Raw genomic sequence first — 22034 nt, 5'->3', positions numbered from 1 at the left:
TTGAATTGCTAAAAAGCCTTTGACACAGTACCGCACAAGAGACTAATGCACACGCTGCAGATACAGGCAAGAATGAAACGAAAAGTACTCCATTGGATAAGGGAGTACCTAAGCAGAAGTAGACAATGAGGGGGGGAAGCTTTCAGAGTTGCGAGGCGTCACCAGTGGGTTCCCACAGGGATCAGTCCTTGAACCTGTACTGTTTTTGATATATGATCACCAAGTGAGAATAGACTCGTTCCTCTCAATTTTTGCTGATGGTACCAAAATTATGAGGAGGATTAAGACAGAGGAGGATAATATGGGGAAACAATGTGACCAAGAGAAACTGAATGAATGGTCCTAAAATTGCTACTATATTTCAACTGAAGTAAATGTAAAGTAATGCAACTAAGAGGTGGAAACAGATGGCCAGACACAGTATACCGAATGGAATATGACGTCCTTCATGAAATGGACCAAGAGAAAGATCTAGAGTTGATATCACGTCAAACATGTCTTCTGAAGCCCACATAAAAAGAATAACATCGGCGGCGTATTCGAGGCTGGTAAATATCACGACTGCCTTCAGAAACCTGTGTAAGAAATCCTTCAGAAGCTTGTATACCACATATGTAAGACCAACCCTGGAGTATGCGGCCCCATCATGGAGCCTGTACCTTGTCAAGCAAAAGACGAAGCTGGAAAAAGTTCAGAGATAAGCCACTAGGCTAACCCCAGAACTATCAGGCATGAGTTACTTGGAAAGGCTGCGTGAAACGCACCTTACGTTGCGGGAAGACAGGAGAACTCAGGGACTCATGATAACTATTTTCAAAATTCCAGAGGAATTGACCAGGTAGAGAAAGATAAACTGTTTAACACGGGTGGTACATGAAAAAGGGGACACAGGGTGAAACTGTGTCCCCATGAGAGTACCCACGTGAGCTACCGTAACATTTGAAAGAACTTTTTAAGTGTCAGAGTACTTGGTTAACAGACAAAATGCATTAGGCAGTGATGTGCTGGAGGCAGACTCCATACACAATATCATATGTAGATATGGTAGAGCCCAGTAAGCTCAAAAATTTGTACACCAGAAGATTTACAGTTGAGAGACGGGACCAAAGAGCTATAGCTCAAACCCTGCTATAACAACTAGTTGAATACACACACGCCATGTCTTCGTCCTCCCCACATGCATCCTCCCTATATCCACCCTTCCAATCTCCCCATTACTTTAACTATTTTTAATACACACACTCTCAATTAGTGTAAATAAACAGTTTTACCTACAATACAAATCTGTCATCTGAACATTGGGTTTAATTCAAAATCTTAATTCATTATTATTTTAGAGCCCATGCTTAATTCTACTGACTCTGGGCACAACGTTTCACATCCACAGACTTCATTAAGCAACACGTTAAGGAACCAAGAAGTGAAAATACTATTTTAGACTTAGTGTTAACTAACTAACAGGAAAACACAAATTGATGATATCGAAATACTGAGTGAGCTTGGGAACAGTGTTCAAAAAGAAATCAGATTTAGCATAGAATGGAATAGATCTGAAGGAGAAAATTTTGTTAGAGTGCCAGATTTTTGAAAAGCTGATTGTAATAGCCTAAGAATTTTTTTGCCTCAAATATATTGGAATGTCTTATGCATTAGGGGTGGGCAGGTCTTGGAGCGAGACGTGAAACCAGCGATGGGTGATGTAAAAAGGGATTTCTATGTGGATACAAATGAGGATATTAGTAGTCCTCAGTCCTGAGTCTACTAACATAATATAACTTATTTATAAATATTCTAAGTAAAGCACAGGAACTTAGTATACCATACAAATTGAATAGAACGAATACTGATGACCCAAAAAGGATAACAAAGGATTTGAAGAACCTTATTAGTAGAAAGAGAGCTTGGTACAGAAGGATTAAGAATGTGGAAGTCAATTTAGAACAAGAATTCTTTTAACTGGTTAAAAATGGTAAAAAAAAGAGATAAGGAGAGCAAAACAAAACAATGAAGTTCTCATAGCAGGCCAAGCAAAGGCAAATCCTAAAGTTTTTTCCAGTTATATTGAACAAAGATTAGGGGAAGGATAGTTCCATTAAAAACAGAAATAGGTCAAATAACGGGTAATGACGAAGATATGAGTATTTTATAATAATTATTTTATCTCTGTATTTACTAAAGAGGCACTTAATACTATTCCTTCAGCCAAACAAGCCTATGTGGGTGGGAACGAGGACAGGTTGACTAGTTTAGCAGATACTAGGGATGATGTTATTAAGCCAATATTGAACCTCAAACCAAACAAATCCCCAGGGCCGGACGAAGTGCTTGCCAGGGTGCTTAAAGAATGCAAAGAGGAGCTTTGCAAGCCATTGTCTACCATATTCATTAAATTATTAGAGTCAGGCAGAGTGCCAGAATCATGGAAGGTTGCTAATGTGGTACCAATTTTTAAGAAAGGAGATATATCACTTGCGTCAAACTATTAGCCAGTTAGCCTAACGTCTATTGTGGGAAAGTTACTTGAATTGATAATTGCAAATACTATTTGTCTTCATCTTGAAAAACATAAATTAACCCTTAGACCATACAATACATACATTATATGATTTGACATAAAATAATTTAACATAAGTTTTTAAAACTTGCATAAACACCTTCCATTTTTTGCATAATCAACAAGGCAAATTCTCCAACTTTGTCTAAATTTCTAACAGCATAACTTGAAAAACAAGAGAACCAAAATTAATTTTTAAATTCAATATTGAAAACTTCAGATTTTCAATTCAGAATAAAAAATATGAACTATCACCAATTGTTCAATTTAATGTTATTATTCTCTCAGTATAGCATATTATCTTTATTATCATTAAATTAAAATATTGGTTTTCAGTACAGTTTACAGTAAAAATAATCGTCAATAGGGCATTTGAAATATGCGGCAAATTTAGACCCAAAAAATGATAACATCAAATGTATAAAGTTTAAGAAAAATCCATTCTGAAGGGATTGTAGAGCAGACAACTGAGTACACAATATGACAAAATAGTGAGAATCGGTCAAAATCTGGAATTATAGAAGCCACTCAGAGTTGAAACTCTACTTTCAGAGATAATTAAAGTTGAAGCTATCAACGATAAATAAGGGTAGTTTTAATTCGTTAATTTAATTGTATGTTTTATTAAAAATTGTTTGGCATTTGTACTCGAATATGTGAAAGTTGTAGGTCAATATCTGTTGAAATGAAGTCAAGAAAAAATAACCCCCCAAAAAAACACAAAAAAATTGTATAATTAAAATAATTTTAATGATTTAGGGGATATATTTAGAGTATACTTTATATAAGTGAAAAAACCCTAATATGGTCCCTAATCATCAAAACAATCTAAAGAGACAAAGAAAATAGAGTTTGAAATCAGAGAAAAAATCAGCTAAAAATTTATTATAAGTCCCAAGTTTTGCGATGCTTTTTGTCATGTAATGCGCAGTGTAACGTGAGAGATTGATTTGTTCTTTTGTTGGGGGATACTTATGTAGATGGTTCTGGTGTTTCAGCCCCAAGCTAAGTTTCATACTTTTAGAGTTGACGATACAGTATTGTTGTAACAGGATTTCAGCCCCCATTTAGTGAAGGAGTAGTAAGTGGTAAGGCCAGAGTTGAGCAGCCACTTGATAAGGCCAGTTGGTGAAGTCAAGATATGATATTGGAAGCTACCAGGTTGTAGCAGTTTAGAGTGTTATATGGTAATGTTCCATTTTATAAGTATATGATTATTTATGTTTTCTTTGTATATTAAATGTACATGTTAGTTGACTTTTGCTCTAGCCCTGGTCAGGTTACCCAGAAAGCGGGAGAGAGAGAGAGAGGGGGGGAGGGGGGGTCACAGCTGCGGACAGGGTGGCAGAAGATTCTAATTCACAAAAAGGAGATTTAGGAGATCATTCCAAACAAGCAGAGAATGGGAAGTCATGGCGGCTCGAGTAAGGTGTGTACACAAGACAACGAGGCCAGTGATGGAGCCACACCCCTAAATATGTGTTCTTGTACCCCTCTCCAAGATCAAGAGGCGTTCAGGATGATCTCATAGGTAAATTGCATGCATTCCAGAGTCCATTGCTGGGCAACCGACGGTAGCGGGAGTGTTGCTGCAGAGGTCGGTTATTTGTTCCTTCAGGGAGTGATTGGGGACGTTGTCCATCTGTACACAAATAACGGTGTGGTGCAACAACCAAAGCTCTTTTTTGGAGGTTTAAGTCCAAAGATCCCCAACCCGCTCAGGGTAGAACAAATATTGGGGCCCCGTCCTGGATATTGAATTGACACACCCACAGTTCGAGTCCAGGAGATTGGACTATCACATCCAATGCAGCAGTAGGTAGCCCGTGTGAGCGCAGGTATTTTCTCTCTCGGGGTGACCCACATGACACGATGGAGAAGATACAAGCATTTGAAGAGTCAGGCAAGCCTGAGGATTTGGAAGGTTGAACCAAAGGGAAGTTGAAGCAGATAGCGGTGAAATATGGCATCAAGGAGAAGTGATCCAAAGTGTTCGCAATGACTGTCCATTGATCTACTTGGTCCCCGTGCCTTGGTTCCCTCTTTATCCCTGCCCTCGTCCTCACCATCTTCTTCCCCCTTCCACCCCCCCTCCCCCAATTTTTCCCTGCTTCCCCACTTTCTCGCTTTTCTCAGATAATGTATTAAGAAGCCTTGAAACATTTGTATGGGTCTAAGAAATTACATTATTGTAACACAACAAATTCCAAATGGATCACATGCTATGTTTCTCACTTAGCTCCAGACAATGGAATAGATGTGTTTGTAATCTCTACTCATTCTTAAACACACTTAACCCTACCCCGGCAAGCCTAAGTCCGTCCTGTACCGACTATGTTTGTCTATGTCCACCTGCAAGCTATCTGTCTATCCATCAATCTTTCTATATATCCGTACATCTATCTATCCATCTGTACATACTCATATCCATCTTTCTATCTATTAACCTATCAGTAATTGAAACCAGGACTGAAGCCTGCAATTATCGTTTTTTTCAGCTGCAGGCTTCTGTCCGCATTTTTCCCCGTCTACCTCGGCTGCTGCCGGCATCCGTCCTCATTATTTTTTTTTCTTGTCGGTGCCAGTCATCCCTAATGTTCTCAATCACGTCATCGGCCAGTCTTAATCCTCCCTCAATCAATCTGTTGTTAATGAATGCATATTTAATCACATTTTCAACAATTGCGAATTTATTCCATTTTTCTACAATTGCATATTTAATCCCATTTTGCATATATATTTTCATATAGACCGATAGCTTATTTATCCCTAATAGCCAGATAAATATTAATTATTGAATATAAAGGTTAATGAAGACCAACACAGTATCTCAAATTCATTTCCACCCAAGTTGAATCATTCATTAACTGTCACTAAGAAACAAAATAAACTGCAGAAGGCCTATACATATGAAAAAAGAAATTGTGCAATATTTTCACGCTTGTATTTGCCCAAATCTTTCTTAAATAAATTGTAAAGTCTTCCGTTGTTTTAATATACATTATTGTTACCCCTTTATATTCCTATTCATTTCAACCAATTCACTCCTCGTCAAACTAAAGAAAGGCTTATTTACAATACACAGAGAAATCACATTTTCGTGATATATATCAATGAACTAATTCACAGGAGCCGTGATGAGGGTTCGAACCTATAGGCTTGGTGTTCCCAGTGGGATAACTTAGGGATCTACTGCGCCCACATGGATCCCAAGGCTTTAACTGAAGCTGATCTGGTGTTGCATTTAATTTTGAGAACACCCAGCTCATAGGTTCGAACCCTCATCACGGCTCCTGTGGATTTGTTCATTGATAGATCACGATAATGTGATTTCTCTGTTTATTGAAAAAGGGGTAGCAGAGGTAGAACTACTGGACGACAGAGTCCGAGTGCATGGTTAAACTGTGTGAAACTCCAGTTCGGCTTCAGTGGAAGCCTCGGTATCTTTGTGTGTAGTAGTACCCCAGGTTGCAATTCTTTAGACCATGTAATGGTGCAGTTGACTAGAACGTGCATCTGGAAACATCCACCGCATTGGTTCGAACCTTTATCATGGCACCTAATATTGTGTCCCGGACTTTCTGAGAGGGTTGGGGGGCTAATGGAGCTTAGATCTCCAAGTGGCAAGTATGTGGGGGAGAAGAACTAGTGTCAAGTATGTGGTGGAGAAAAACTAATGGCAAGTATGTGGGAGAAGAACTTGTGGCATATTTGTGGTGGGGAGAACAAGAGGTAAGTATGTGGAGGAGACGAAACAGTGGCAAGTGAGTATGGAAAGTTGAATCAGTGGAAATTATGTGTGGGAGAATAACTAGTGGCAAGAATGTGGAGGTGACGAACTAATGGCAAGCATGTGTTGGAGAAGAACTAGTTGCATGTGGTGAAGGAGAACAAGTGACAAATAGCGGGGAGAAGAACTAGTGGCAAGTATTTTATGGAGAAAATGTAGTGGGAAGTATCTCGTGGAGAAGAATTAGTGAGGGGTATGTGGGTGAAGAACCAGTGGCAAGTTCTAAACAAATGGGGCAAAATCTTACTAAAGCGACCATACGAGGCATAAATACTTATACTCCGCCCAAGTAAAACAGAAAAAAACAACACTTAGTGGGCCAGCAAAAGGCTTAGGACCCGCACAAAATATCCCTGCAAAAAAAAAAGTGGCAAATTTATGGGAAGAAAAATAGTGGGAAGTATGTGGGAGGTATAATACATGGCTGGTGTCCACATTTACTAGGAAGAGTCATGACCTGCCAATGGGGGCGACCTCTGGGGTCCTCAGTGTCTCCAGGTCTAGCACAAGAAAAATTCAATGCATCCTCCTTTTTATTTAATCATCAAATTACATATTTAAAATTACATATTTTAAAATTCTATATGTGCGTAAACATATTCCAAACAAGGAGGAGTAACCAGCAGTGCCCGGGACAGTCTCTCTTACCCAACCTCTCTTTTTTTTCTTCTCTCGCCACATACTCCCTTTTCCATTGCTTCTTTCTTCTTCAATTATCTTTTCAATCCTTTCCCTTTCCACCCCTTACCCAGTCCTCTCCTCTCTCTTCTCCCATCTCCCCCGTTTGCTCTCTTCTTTCATTCTCCCCTCAATTTCCATTCATATAGAAGGGGGTACATGAGGGTCTCTCTTCTTCTCTTCCCCACCTCCTCTCCCCATCTTCCCGATGAGCCCCCTCGTCTGCGTTTCCTTGGTCCCCACTTTGTCCCTGCCATCGTCTTCACCCTCTTCTTCCCCCTTCCAAACACTCCCCTAGTTATCACTATGTTTTCCCCTTTCTCCCTTCTCTCAGAAAATGTATTAAGAAGCTTTGAAACATTTGTCTGTGTCTCATAAATTACATTATTACAACTCAACAAATTCTACATGAATCACATGCTATGTTTCCCACTTAGCTCCGTGACAATAGTCTAGGGGTGTTTATAATTGCTAATCGTTCTCAAACATATTTAAGCCTACCCCAGCAAGCCTAAGTCCGTCTGTTCCACCTATGTCCGTCTATGTACACCTGCAAGCAATATATCTATCCATCTATATATATCCATATACAACCCGTTCTCGCACTTGCTTACTGTCAATATTGGCTTATTTAATAAGGGCATATATGACATACTAATTGATTGTAAATATTTTAGTTTACCTTGAAAAGCTTCATAGAAAACACCGGCCTCACCTAACCTTCTTAGTATGTTAAGATAAGTATCTTATTGCTTCTTATTTACAATTATTACTTAAACTATCAACGGTATAGGTTAAGTATAATTGTAATTAAGAAGCAATAAGATGGTTATCTTAACATAGTAAGAAGGTTAGGTGAGGTCGGTGTTTTCTATGAAGCTTTTCAAGGTAAAGTAAAATATTTACTATCAATTAGTATGTCACATATGCACTTATTAAATAAGCCAATATTGACTATACGCAAGTGCGAGAACGGGTTGCCATATATCCGTTCATCTATCTATCAATCTGTTTGTACAACAATCCATCTATCTCTTTATATATCAGTAGTTGAAAGCAGAACTGAAGCCTACAATTATCATTTTTTCAGCTGCAGGCTTCTGGCCACATTTTTCCCCGTCCACCTCGGCTGCTGCCGGCATCCGTCCTCCCTAAATTTGGTTTCCTCGGTGACGCGCGGTGCCAGTCATCCCTAATGTTCAGTGACGTCATCAGCCAGTCTTAATCCTCCTTCAATCAATCCATTTTCCTTGAATGCTTATTTAATCCCATTTTCAACGATTACGTATTTAATCCCATTTTGCATATATTTCCATTTACAACGATTGCTTATTTCTCCCACATTGCCAGTTAAATATTACTTATTGAATATAAAAGTGAATGAAGTATCTCCTATTTTTTCACACATGTTGAATCATTCATTAACTGTCATTATGATACAAAATAAATCGCAGAAGGTCTATACATAATTAATAAGGAAATAGTGCAATATTTTCACCCTTGTAATTGCCCAAGTCTTTCCTAAACAAATTATAAAGTTTTCTATAGTTTAATTATACATTATTGTGACCCCCTTTATACCCATTCATTTCAACCAATTCACTCTTCGTCAAACTAAAGAAAGGTTTATTTACAATACACAGAGAAGTCACATTACCGTGATATAGCAATGAACAAATCCACAGGAGCCATGATGATGGTTCGAACCTATGCGCTGGGTGTTCTCAGAGGGATAACCTGGGGTTCTTAACCCACAAGGATCCCGAGGCTTCAACTGACGCTGAGCCGGGGTTGCACTTATTTCTGAGAACACTCAGCTCATAGGTTCAAACCCTCATCACGGCTCCTGTTTATTTGTTCATTGATAAATCACGATAATGTGATTTTCTGTGTATTGAGAGAGGGGCATCAGAGTTAGAACTACTGGACGACAGAGCCCGAGTGCATGGGGGAATAGTGTGAAAGCCGAGTTCGGCTTGGTGGAAGCCTTGGGGGGGGGGGGGGGGGGGAGCACTAATACCCTAAATTGGAATTAATTTAACCATGTCGTGGTGCAGTTGACTAGAGCGTGCATCTGGGAACAGCCAGCGCATAGTTTCGAACTCTTATCATGGCACCTATGAATATGTTCAAAGGCTTATTTCTTCCAATTCTCTTTAAGGAAGAACAATTAAACTGTGAAAAAAAATCATTGTATCCCTGCCAAAGATTGTTTATCTGTTCCTAATATTGCTTAAATGGATACTCAAAAAGATCTTTTATTGAGCATAATAATGAGTGAAACCGTCTCTCTCTTAATCATATCAATCAAAACAGATATCACAGATTCTGGACCTCCAAGTCCCTTACTCGTTTGTCGTTATCGTCTCCAAGCGCCCGCAAAGATCATGACACAATACCACGTTGAATTTTCCAAGCTAGCAGCAGACATATAAACAATTCTCAATAACAACACTTCTTGGAACACTGCTTTTCAAGCATTCAAGTATTTCGTGTTATCCACACTTTCTGGTAATCCCTCCACACCTCGTTAATTTCCACAAAACATTCCCTCCCCCTCCACACCGTATATGAGCACCAATTATATTTTCGTTATTTAATCCTGCAATTATGTTCATCATTTCCATTCATTTTTTTATTCAGTTATACAAAACAAGAAACAAACTCATCAATTCAGTAGAGTAACAGTACATGAATGATATTTCACAGCCTTTCATTACGGGCTGTTCATTAGCAACAATGTGTGTGTGTGTGTTTGTGTCATCAAATGCGGTTTAACATCAACGGTGTGTGTGACGTCGTAGATGGTCCGATGAGGTCTCACCTGTATTTCTGGAGCAAGATTACGATTTTGTATAAAATTCGAGGACTAGGAATGATTACCCTATGAATATCGTGGCTAGTATCCAGCATAGTTGCCAGATGAATGAATTGCGGTACGCCATTTGGGCAGCTATTTTGGTTGATCTTAGCACTACATAATAAATTATTTACAGCTGTAGACGCGTTTTTGTGTAATTTCCAAGGTCTGGGAATGACTAACCTATGAACAAAGATACTATCCAGCAGAGTTGCCAGATGTACGGTAACTACCTGTGGAATTTTAGTGCACCATCTAGCAACAGAGTTGCATAATTGTTGTTGAGTTGAAATTAACCAGATTCAAAATGGTTGAGGAGCTGCTGCAGATCTCACTACATACCTGAGATCTTCCTGCAATTGCTGAGATCCCCATCCAATTATTATGCTAGTGGCAGGTATTTGGAGAAGCAGTATCAGGTATGCAGGGAGAAGAACTAATGACAAGCATGTAGGGGAGATGGACCAATGTCAAGAATTTTGGAGAGAAGAACTAGTGGGAAGCATGTGGTGGAGTCGAACTAGTGGCAAGTATGTGGTGGGGAGAACAAGGGGCAATTATGTGATGGAGAATAACTAGCGTACTAGCTTCTTTGCAAGAATGTAAACACCATGTTATGTATCCTCACAAACCCAATGTACCTTCTTGTATACATATAAATAAATAATTAAATAATAAATACATAAAATGACTTGGGACCTCACTATCTCTAGATCGAGCACACGAATAGCAGCTGCAATCTTCCTTTTGATTTACTTATCAAACTAAATATTTAAAATAACATATATTAAAATTCTATATGTGCGAAAATATATTCACTACTAGGAGAGGTAACCGGCAGTGTCCGGGACAATGTCTCTCTTCCCGGCCCTCATTCTTTTCTCCTCTCCCCACGTGCTCCTTTTTTCTTCCTTTTTTCTCCTTCAATCTACTTTTCAATCTTTTTTCCCCTCTTCAGCCCTTTCCCAGTCCACTCCTCTCCTCTCTCTTCTCCCATCTCCCCCGTTTTCTCGCCCTTTCCCTCTCTCTATTTCTCCCTTCAATTTCCAATCATAAAGAATGGGTGTCAGGCTGCATGAGGGTCTCTCTTTTTCTCTTCCTCACTCTTCTCCCCATCTTTCTCTTGAAACACTCGTCCCCGTCCCCTTGGGCCCCCTCTTCGTCCCTGCCCTCATCCTTCCCCCTCTTCTTCCCCCTTTCAAACCCTTGAAACAGTAGAACTGTTAATATAGAATGCCTTAAATCTAACATTAAAAGTTGTCATTCAGTAGAAGGGGGGGGGGGGGGGAAACGCCCTTTGTAAAAATATGGAGTGAGTTTGTATTTGAACTGAAAGGCTAGGAAGGGTCATCACCCAAGGGATTAGAGCTCATGTGTAGAAAACAGGAGCGCCACATGGGCCCTGTGACACGTCATCAAACTAGGAGAATAATTCATGTATTAAAGAAATTGTAGGAATAATCAATCATGTTTAAGAACTTATGTTAAAATTAACGTCATTTGAGCATAACGAGTCAGCTTTGGATGTTGTCAAAGAGGCATTTAACTTCAGTGAGAATATGGGATCTCGAATTGGAAAATATATACCTACCAGCTTGCTTGTTAATTCATGTAAATTAGAGGAATTCAAGTGCTATTGAATATTGTAATTAACATGGCTCAAGTATCTAGATAATTTCCCATATGTTTTGGAATAATAAGTCACCTTCATTGACGAATACAGGATTTAATTTAGTAATCATCTTCGAAGATTAATTTGGCAACTAAGCTAAGCTCAACCTCAAAGAGGTCAGTGGAGAATTTAGTCAGTGTGGATTGGACAACAACTGGAGGTGGTACTACTCCCCCTTTGGAGCTCAGGCAGAACATCTAGGCTTGGTTGTGGTATTTAAGGTGAAAGAACTGTGACTGTTTTAAGTGCAGTTGTAGACTAAACATTATTTTTGTAGTCATTTCCTCTATTTTAGGAAGAATTTCAGTTAGATTATAATCCAGTTTAGGAAGTGTTCAGATAGAATGTGTTTCTTCTATTTTTTTCATTGATAATCTTTGTTTAATAAATCCCGATTAGAATTTATGGTGTTTAGTGGAATTTCCCCCAACGCATATTTTACATTCGGTGAGTTGGGCTCAAGACCCCATGCCTTGGACTAGGCATCCTCTGCAAGCCAGCAAACATTTATTTAATACCTCATGAAGTCTTTTTGTACTTTGATTTAAACCACACTTTATGTAAAATCTCATCCCTCGTTTTCGGATAACTGGAGATCCATTTTCGGGCATTCTGCTTAATTTACGGTTTCCTGCTTCACCGTCAATTGGGGAAACTATTCAGTGGGTAGAAGTAGCAGGTGGTGGCAGCGATCATGGAGTTTGCTGTGTAGCATAAAAGGGTACAGTGTCCTCGTGCCGTGATATCTAAACGATCAAACGTTTTAGATCTCGAAGAGCTGAACTGAAGGTTACACAGCAGAACTCTGGGTTCTGTAGTATTAGTTAACTAACGACCAGTTTTAACCAGTAAGTGAGGTTTAAAGGCTGGCGACCGTTACACCCTTCCTCCCCTAGTTTTTCCTGTGCTTCCTCCCTTCCTTCCCTAGTTTTTCCTGCGCTTCCTCCCTTTCAGAAAATATATTACGATTCTTTGAAACATTTGTCTGGGTCTCAGAAATTACATTGTTATAACACAATAAATTCCACAAGAATCACATGCTATGTTTTCCACTTAACTCCGTGACAATGGCCTTGGTGTGTTTATAATTGCTAATCATTCTAAAATATTCTTAAACGAACAAAGATTAGGAAAGGATAGGTCCATTAAAAACTGAGACAGGTCAGATAACGGATAATGACGAAGAGATAAGTAGTATTTTTAATACATATTTTATCTCTGTATTTACTAAAGAAGAACTTACCTCTATGCCTTCATCAGAACAAATCTGTGGGTGGGGACGAGAACTGGTTGACAAGATTAACAGTTACCAGAGGTGATGCTATTAAACAAATAGTAAAGCTGAAACCAAACAAATCCCTTGAACCAGACGAAGTGTTTGCCAGGGTGCAAAGAATGCAAAGAGGAGCTGTGTGATCCATTCTCTACCATATTTAATAACTCATTAGTCAGACAGAGTGCCAGAGTCGTGGAAGGTTGCTAATGTGGTTCAAATTTTAAAGAAAGGAGATACATCACTTGCGTCAAATTATCGGCAAATAGCCTACCGTCAATTATGGTAAAGTTACTTGAATCGATAATTGCAAATACCATTCGTCTTACTCTTGAAAAGCATATTTTAGTAAATGAATCTCAACATGGTTTTACAAATGAACGTTCATGTTTAACAAATTTGCTATAATTTTATTCCAGCATAGTTGAGGCAGTTGATAATGGTACGGATTGCGACGTTGTATACCTTGACTTTAGGAAAGCTTTTGATACAGTGCCACATGAAAGATTGATTAAAAAGATAGAAGCTCATGGCATTGGGTGTGCTATATTAATTTGGATTAGGGCATGGCTATACTCAAGGAAACAGAGAGTTAATATAAATGGGGTTATGTCAGCGTGAGAAAATGTGTTAAGTGGAGTGCCTCAAGGCTCTATCCTGGAACCTCTGTTATTCATAACTTATATATAAATGATTTAGATTCAGGTTTGAGCAGCAATACATGGAAATTTGCCGATGATACAAAAATCGGGAGGGAAATAAACACGGAAAAAGACTCACTACCACTTCAAGACAATCTATATAAGGTTTAGAAATGGTCAAAAGATTGGCAGATGCAGTTTAATGCTGATTATCATCTAGGTAATGATGATAAAGTTACAAGATACGAGGTAGATGGTGTTGAGATTGCGAAGTCGGATTGCGAAATGGATCTGGGCGTTATGATTAGTAAGATTTTAAAACCAAAAAATCAATGCATAAATGTTTGTAATAAGACAAATAAGACACTGGGATTTATTAATCGAAACGTTAGTAACTAGACACCTGGCGTTGTTCTTCAGCTATATCTTGCTCTACTTAGGCCCTATTTTGATTATTTAGTTATGTTTTGGTCTTCGTACTATAGAATGGATATAAATTCACTTGAACGAATAACTGCGTAACGTGGTGGAGGTGGGGTCCCTTTATTGTTCCAAACGAGGGTTTGGATGTGTATATGAGTGGGATTGTGTGGTTATAAATAGGAGCTGCCTCATCTAAACCAATAGACCTTCTGTAGTTATCTTTATTCTTATGTTCTTATACTTAAGCCTACATCAGCAAGCCTAAGTCCGTCCTGTACCACCTATGTCCACCTGCAAGCTATATGTCTACCCATCTATCCATCCATATATCTGTTTATCTATATATACATCTGTCAATACACCTATCCATATCTCTATCTATTCACCTATCAGTAGCTGAAACCAGGACGGACGCCTGCAATTTTCAATTTTTCAGCACATGACTTTTGTTCCCATTTTTTCCCGTCAACTACATCTGCTGCTGTTGTCAACCATCATCCCTAAATTTTGTTTCTTCGGTACCGAACAGTACCGGTCATCCCTAATGTTCAGTTATGTCATCAACCAGTCTTAATCCTCCCTCAATCAGTCCCTTTTCAATGAATGCATGTTTAATCCCATTTTCAATGATTGCGTATTTAATCAAATTTTGTAAATATATTCCCATTTACAGCGATTGCTTATTTCTCCAACATTCCTAGTTAAAGATTACATATTGAATATAAGAGTGAATAAAGACCTATACGGTATATATCCTATAATCTCCACTAATGTTGAATAAATCATTAACTGTCTGTAAGAAACAAAATAAACTGCAGAAGTCTTATACCAACCCGTTCTCACACTTTTGTACAGTCAATATTGACTTAATAAATAAGTGCATATGAGACATACTAATTTATTGTGAATATTTTAGTTTACCTTGAAAAGCTTCATAGAAAACACAGACCTTACCTAACCTTCTTAGTATATTAAGATAAGCATCTTTTTGCTTCTTAATTACAATTATTACTTAACGTATTGTATGTATAGGTTAAGTAATAATTCTATTTATTCCTATTATATGTATAGGTTAAGTAATAATGGTAATTACGAAGCAATAAGATGCTTATCTTAACATACTAAGTAGTTTCGGTAAGGTCGGTGTTTTCTATGAAGCTTTTCAAGGTAAACTAAAATATTCACAATAAATTAGTATGTCACATTTGCACTTATTTAATAAGTCACTATTGACTGTACGAAAGTGTGAGAACGGGTTGCTTATACATAGGAAGCAAGGAAACTGTGCAATTTGTTCACCCATGAATTTACCCAAGTCTTTCCAAAAAAATTTATAAACTTATATATTTTTTTTAATATATACCCTATTGTTACAGCCTTTTATACCCACTTATTCAACCAGTTCACTCTTCGTCTAACTAGATATTGGCCTATTTATTCCAATTCATTTTAGGAAAGATAATTTAAATTGTGAGAAAAAATCATTGTATCCCTGCCAAAGATTGTTTATTTGGACCTAATATTCTTTAAACCATCGCTTATCTATCTCTTAATCTTATCAATCAAAGCAGATATCACAAAGTCTGGACCCACAAGAGTCTTACTCGTTTGACATTAACATCTCCAAGCCTCACAAAGATCATGACACAATACCGCTTTGAATTCTCCAAGTTAACAGCAGACATATATACAATTTTCAATAACAACGATTCTTGGATTACTGCTTTACAAGCATTCAAGTATTTCATTTTATGCACACTTTCTAACAATCCCGCCACACCTAATTAATTATTCCAAAACATCCCCCCACGCCAATATGTAAAGAAAGTATTAAATAATCCAGTCATGCGAACTCTGTCAATTCCCCTGAGAATTTTGCATGTGGTGATCATACACACACACTTGTGCGTGTGTGTTTACTCACGTATTTATGCTTGGAGGGGTTGAGCTTTGGCTCATTGGTCCCACCCCTCAACTGTCAATCAACTGGTGTACAGATTCCTGAGCCTACTGGGCTCTGTCATATCTACATTTGAAACTGAGTATAGAGTCAGCCTCCACCACATCACTTCCTAGTGCATTCCATCTGTTAACTACTCTGACACTGAAAAAGTTGTTTCTAACGTCTCTGTGGCTCATGTGGGTACTCAGTTTCCACCTGTGTTCCCTTGTTCGCGTACCACCAGTGTTGTATAGTGTATCCTTGTCTACCCTGTTCATTCCCCTGAGGATTTTGTAGGTAGTGATCAGAAAGCATTTCCCGCAGCCTTTCCTTGTAACTCATGCCTCTTACATCTAAGACTAGTCTAGTGGCATACCTTGGAACTTTTTCCAGCTTCGTCTTGAGCTTGACAAGGTACGGGCACCATGCTGGGGCCGCATACTCCAGGATTGGTCTTACATATGTGGTATACAAGTTTCTGAATGATTCCTTACACAGGTTCCTGAAGGCTGTTCTGATTTTAGCCAGCCTCGCATATGCCGCAGACGTTATTCTATTTATGTGGTCTTCAGGAAATAGGTTTGGTGTGATATCAACTCGTTGATCTTTCTGTTTGTCCGTTTCATTAAGTACTTCATCTTCTATTCTGTATCCTGTGTCTGGCCTCTTGTTTCCACCGCCTAGTTTCATTACTTTCCATTTACTCGGGTTGAACTTTAACAGCCATTTGTTGAACCATTCACTCACTCTGTCTAGGTCATCTTGTAGCCTCCTCCTATCATCCTCTGTTTCAATCCTCCTCATAATTTTTGCATCATCAGCAAACATTGAGAGAAACGAGTTTATACCCTCTGGGAGATCATTTACATATATCAGAAACAGTATAGGTCCAAGGACTGACCCCTGCGGGACTCCACTTCTAACGTTTCGCCAATCTGAGACCTCAATCCTCACACTGACTCGTTGTCTCCTGTTGCTTAGGTACTCCTTCATCGAATGGAGTACCTTCCCTTTCACTCGAGCCTTCATCTCCAGCTTTTTCGCTAGCCTCTTGTTAGGTACTGTATCAAAGGCTTTCTGGCAATCGAAAAATATGCACTCTGCCCACCCTTCGCTATCTTGCCTGAATTTTGTTGCCTGGTCGTAGTTTTCAAGTAATCCTGTAAGGCAGGAATTTCCATCCCTGAACCCACGTTGATGCGGTGTTACAAAGTTCTTTCGCTCCAGATGTTCCACTAGCTTTCTTCGCACAATCTTTTCCATCAGCCTGCATGATATGCAGGTTAGGGACACTGGCCTGTAGTTCAGTGCCTCATATCTATCCATTTTCTTGTATATCGGGACTACGTTAGCTGCTTTCCAAATTTCTGGCAGTTCCCCTGTTGCCAGTGATTTGTTATACACTATGGAGAGTGGCAGGCACAGTTCTTCTGTTCCTTCCTTTAGTATCCAAGGAGAGATTCCATCTGGGCCTATAGCCTTTGTCACATCCAATTCTAGTAAACACTTCCTAACTTCCCCGCTGGTAACCTCAAAATCTTCTAGTGTTTCCTGGTTAACTATTCCCTCACTTATCTCTGGAATTTATCCTTGCTCTAAGGAGAAGACCTGGAATTTCTTATTCAGTTCCTCACACACTTCCTTGTCGTTTGTAGTGAATCCTTCTGTCCCTGTCCTTAATTTCATAACCTGTTCCTTTACTGTTGTTTTTCTCCTAATGTGGCTGTGCAGCAATTTAGGCTGAGTCTTTGCCTTGCTTGCGATGTCATTTTCGTATTGTCTTTCTGCCTCTCTTCTCATCATGACATATTCATTCCTGGCACTCTGGTATCTTTCTCTGCTCTCAAGTGCCCTGTTATTCCTATAGTTTCTCCACGCCCTTTTACTTTGCTGCTTAGCTAGTCTACATCTCTGATTAAACCATGGTTTTCTCATCTTTATTTTAGTGTTTTCCTTTTAAACTGGGACAAACTTGTTTGCTGCTTCCTTGCACTTCTGCGTGACGTAGTCCATCATGTCTTGGGCAGTCTTTCCCCTGAGCTTTGTTTCCTATGCTATATCTGTTAGGAATTTTCTTATCTAATCATAGTTTCCCTTTCGGAATGCCAGACTTTTGTTTTCAGTACCCCTCCTTGATTTCAATAACCCTTCTTCAATCAGGTACTCAAACGCCAGTACACTGTGGTCGCTCATTCCTACTGGGGTCTCAAAACCGATTTCTCTTATGTCGGAGTCGTTCAGAGTGAAGACTAGGTCGAGTCTCGCTGGTTCATCATTTCCTCTCATCCTTGTGGGTTCTTTGAAATGCTGGGTGTAAAAGTTTCTAGTCACCACCTCCAATAGTCTGGCTCTCCACGTATCCTCGCCTCCATGCGGTTCCTTGTTCTCCCAGTCAATCCTTCCGTGATTGTAGTCCCCCATGATGATCAGGTGGGACCTATTTCTACAGGCAGCAGAGGCTGCCCTCTCATTTATAGTGTTAACTGTCATGTTGTTGTTGTCATACTCTTGACTGGGTCTTCTGTCATTTGGTTGAGGATTATATATTAATGCTACTACTATTCTTGGTCCTCCCATTGTTATGGTGCCTACTATGTAGTCTCTGAAACCCTCACAGCCTGGGATTGCCATCTCCTTGAAACTCTATTCCTTTCTCATTAGTAGGGCCACTCCGCCTCCTCCCCTACCTTCCTTCTCTTTCCTTATTACTGTGTACTCCTGGGGATACATGGCATTCGTTATGATTCCTGAGAGTTTTGTTTCAGTGAGTCCGATGACATCTGGGTTCACTTCTTGTGCTCTTTCCCTTAGTTCACTTGTCTTGCTTGTGATTCCATCTATGTTTGAGTATATTACCCTGAAACTGACTCTCTTCTGCTTCTTCTCTGGAGTGTACCTGTGGGATCTGGGATGAGCGGGAGCAGGGAGGTTCTGGTACGGAGAGACTTGTGGAGGAGGAAGGGCCTTGGGGGGGGGGGAGATGGGGAGGGTTGGGGGATGGGTGAGAGGGGGGGGGTTGGGGGGTTGAGTGAGAGGGGGAAGGTTGGGGGTGAAAGGGGGAGGGTTAGGGGTGTGGGAGATGAGGAGGCTTGGTGGTGCATGGAGGGAGGAGAGGCTTAGGTAGCTGGGGGAGAAGGGGGGGGGGCTTAGGGGGGCAGAAAAGTGGGAAGGGCTTGGGGGGGCGTGTGGGGGAAAGGGAAGGCTGAGGTGGGTGAGGAAGATGGGAGTATTTAGGGAAGTGGTGGAGAGGGAAAGGCTTAGGTGGGGAGGAGGAAAGTGGGGAGCTTAGGAGGGTTGGGGAAAAGGGAGGGCTTAGGGATGGGGGAGAAGGGAAGTCCTGGGATGAGGGGTGAGTGGGAGGAGGGGGGAGGGTGGGGAGAGGGTGCCTTAGGTGGGTACTTAGTGGGGAGGGCTGTCAGGGGACGGGGTAGGCAGGGTGTCAGGGTAGAATGTGGGGGTGGTGCTTCACTCCCTGTAGATGTTGCACTGTTTGAGGAGGGTTCCCACTTCCCCTCTGGGATTGTAGGGTTTGGGGTTGTGGTTTTCTGATTCCTTTCTCTTTCCCTGTGCTCCTTCCTCGCGTCTGTTGCCCACTTTCTCTCTTCCCTTGTCATATCCCTCTGTAGGAATACTTTTTGAACTTCTATACATTTACTAGACCGCTCCTCTTTGCTAAGAGTTCCTCTTTCGTGTTCTCACTTATGAATACCACCTTTATCAATCGGTCTTTGTCCTTGTTGTACTTTCTAAGCCTGAAAACCTTTTCAACATTTTGGTCAGTTCCCTCCATCCTTACCTCTTTAAGGATCTCTTTAACTATGTTTTTGTCCTTGTCTCTCCGCTCCTTTGGGCTGATCCCTGTTTTCTCCCTAATGCCTGCTACTACTACTGCTCTTTTTCTCTCTATCAGTTGGCTTCCTGAGAGGAAGGCAACTTCCCTTACTGCAGACCTAGCTTCAAGGTTCTTTTTAAGCAACTCTGCAAATGAGGGTTGTATTATAAGATTCCCCTCAACAGGAAAATTACCCTTACCCTGCTGGATGGTTTGTGTCTGGTGTTGGGTAGGATTTTCTTTCAAGCATTTTATTTCATCCTTTGCTGCCTTCAGCCTATCCTGCAGGTTAGATACTCTCTCCTTCATAACCTTCAGTGTGTGTGTTTGTGTGTGTGTGTGTGTGTGTGTGTGTGTGTGTGTGTGTGTGTGTGTGTGTGTGTACTCACCTATTTGTGCTTGCGGGGGTTGAGATTTGGCTCTTTGGTCCCGCCTCTCAACTGTCAATCAACTGGTGTACAGATTCCTGAGCCTACTGGGCTCTATTATATCTACATTTAAAACTGTGTATGGAGTCAGCCTCCACCACATCACTGCCTAATGCATTCCATCCGTTAACTACTCTGACACTGAAAAAGTTCCTTCTAACGTCTCTGTGGCTCATGTGAGTACTCAGTTTCCATCTGTGTCCCCTTGTTCGCGTCCCACCAGTGTTGAATAGTTTATCCTTGTTTACCCTGTCGATTCCTCTGAGGATTTTGTAGGTTGTGATCATGTCTCCCCTTACTCTTCTGTCTTCCAGTGTCGTAAGGTGCATTTCCCGCAGCCTTTCCTCGTAACTCATGCCTCTTAGTTCTGGGAATAGTCTAGTGGCATACCTTTGGACTTTTTCCAGCTTCGTCTTGTGCTTGACAAGGTACGGGCTCCATGCTGGGGCCGCATACTCCAGGATTGGTCTCACATATGTGGTGTACAAGATTCTGAATGATTCCTTACACAGGTTCCTGAACGCTGTTCTGATGTTAGCCAGCCTCGCATATGCCGCAGACGTTATTCTTTTTATGTGGGCTTCAGGAGACAGGTTTGGTGTGATATCAACTCCTAGATCTTTCTCTCTGTTCGTTTCATTAAGTACTTCATCTCCTATTCTGTATCCTGTGTTTGGCCTCCTATTTCCACCACCTAGTTTCATTACTTTGCATTTACTCGAGTTGAACTTCAACAGCCATTTGTTGGACCATTCACTCAGTCTGTCTAGGTCATCTTGTAGCCTCCTACTATCGTCCTCAGTTTCAATCCTCCTCATAATTTTTGCATCATCAGCAAACATTGAGAGAAACGATTCTATACTTTCTGGAAGATCATTTACATATATCAGAAACAGTATAGGTCCAAGGACTGACCCCTGCGGTACTCCACTCGTAACATCTCGCCAATCTGAGACCTCACCCCTCACACTGACTCGTTGTCTCCTGTAACTTAGGTACTCCTGTATCCAACGGAGTACCTTCCCTTTCACTCCACCCTGCATCTCCAGTTTTTTCACTAGCCTCTTGTGTGGCACTGTGTCAAAGGCTTTCTGACAATCCAAAAATATGCAGTCTGCCCACCATTCTCTTTCTTGCCTTATTTTTGTTGCCTGGTCGTAGAATTCAAGTAACCCTGTGAGGCAGGACCTGCCATCCCTGAATCCATGTTGATGCTGTGTTACAAAGTTCTTTCGCTCCAGGTGCTCCACTAGCTTTCATCGCACAATCTTCTCCATCATCTTGCATGGTATGCAGGTTAGGGACACTGGTCTGTAATTCAGTGCCTCCTGTCTATCCCCTTTCTTGTATATCGGGACTACGTTAGCTGCTTTCCAAATTTCTGGCAGTTCCCCTGTTGCCAGTGATTTGTTATACACCATGGAGAGCGGGAGGCACAGTTCTTCTGCTCCTTCCTTTAGTATCCAAGGGGAGATTCCATCTGGGCCTATAGCCTTTGTCACATCCAATTCTAGTAAACACTTCCTTACTTCCCCGCTGGTAATCTCAAACTCTTCCAGTGGTTCCTGGTTAGCTATTCCCTCTCTTATCTCTGGGATTTCTCCTTGCTCTAATGTGAAGACCTCTTGGAATTTCTTATTCAGTTCCTCACACACTTCCTTGTCGTTTGTAGTGAATCCTTCTGCCCCTAACCTTAATTTCATAACCTGTTCCTTTACTGTTGTTTTTCTTCTGATGTGGCTACGCAGCAATTTAGGCTGAGTCTTTGCCTTGGTTGCGATGTCATTTTCGTATTGTCTTTCTGCCTCTCTTCTCATCCTAACATATTCATTCCTGGCATTCTGGTATCTTTCTCTGCTCTCCAGTGTCCTGTTATTCCTATAGTTTCTCCATGCCCTTTTACTTTGCTGCTTAGCTAGCCTACATCTCTGATTAAACCAT

This window comes from Procambarus clarkii, chromosome 30 (genome assembly GCF_040958095.1).
Source record: "Procambarus clarkii isolate CNS0578487 chromosome 30, FALCON_Pclarkii_2.0, whole genome shotgun sequence".
Taxonomy (NCBI): Eukaryota; Metazoa; Arthropoda; class Malacostraca; order Decapoda; family Cambaridae; genus Procambarus; species Procambarus clarkii.
Note: the sequence above shows the minus strand (reverse complement) of the source record.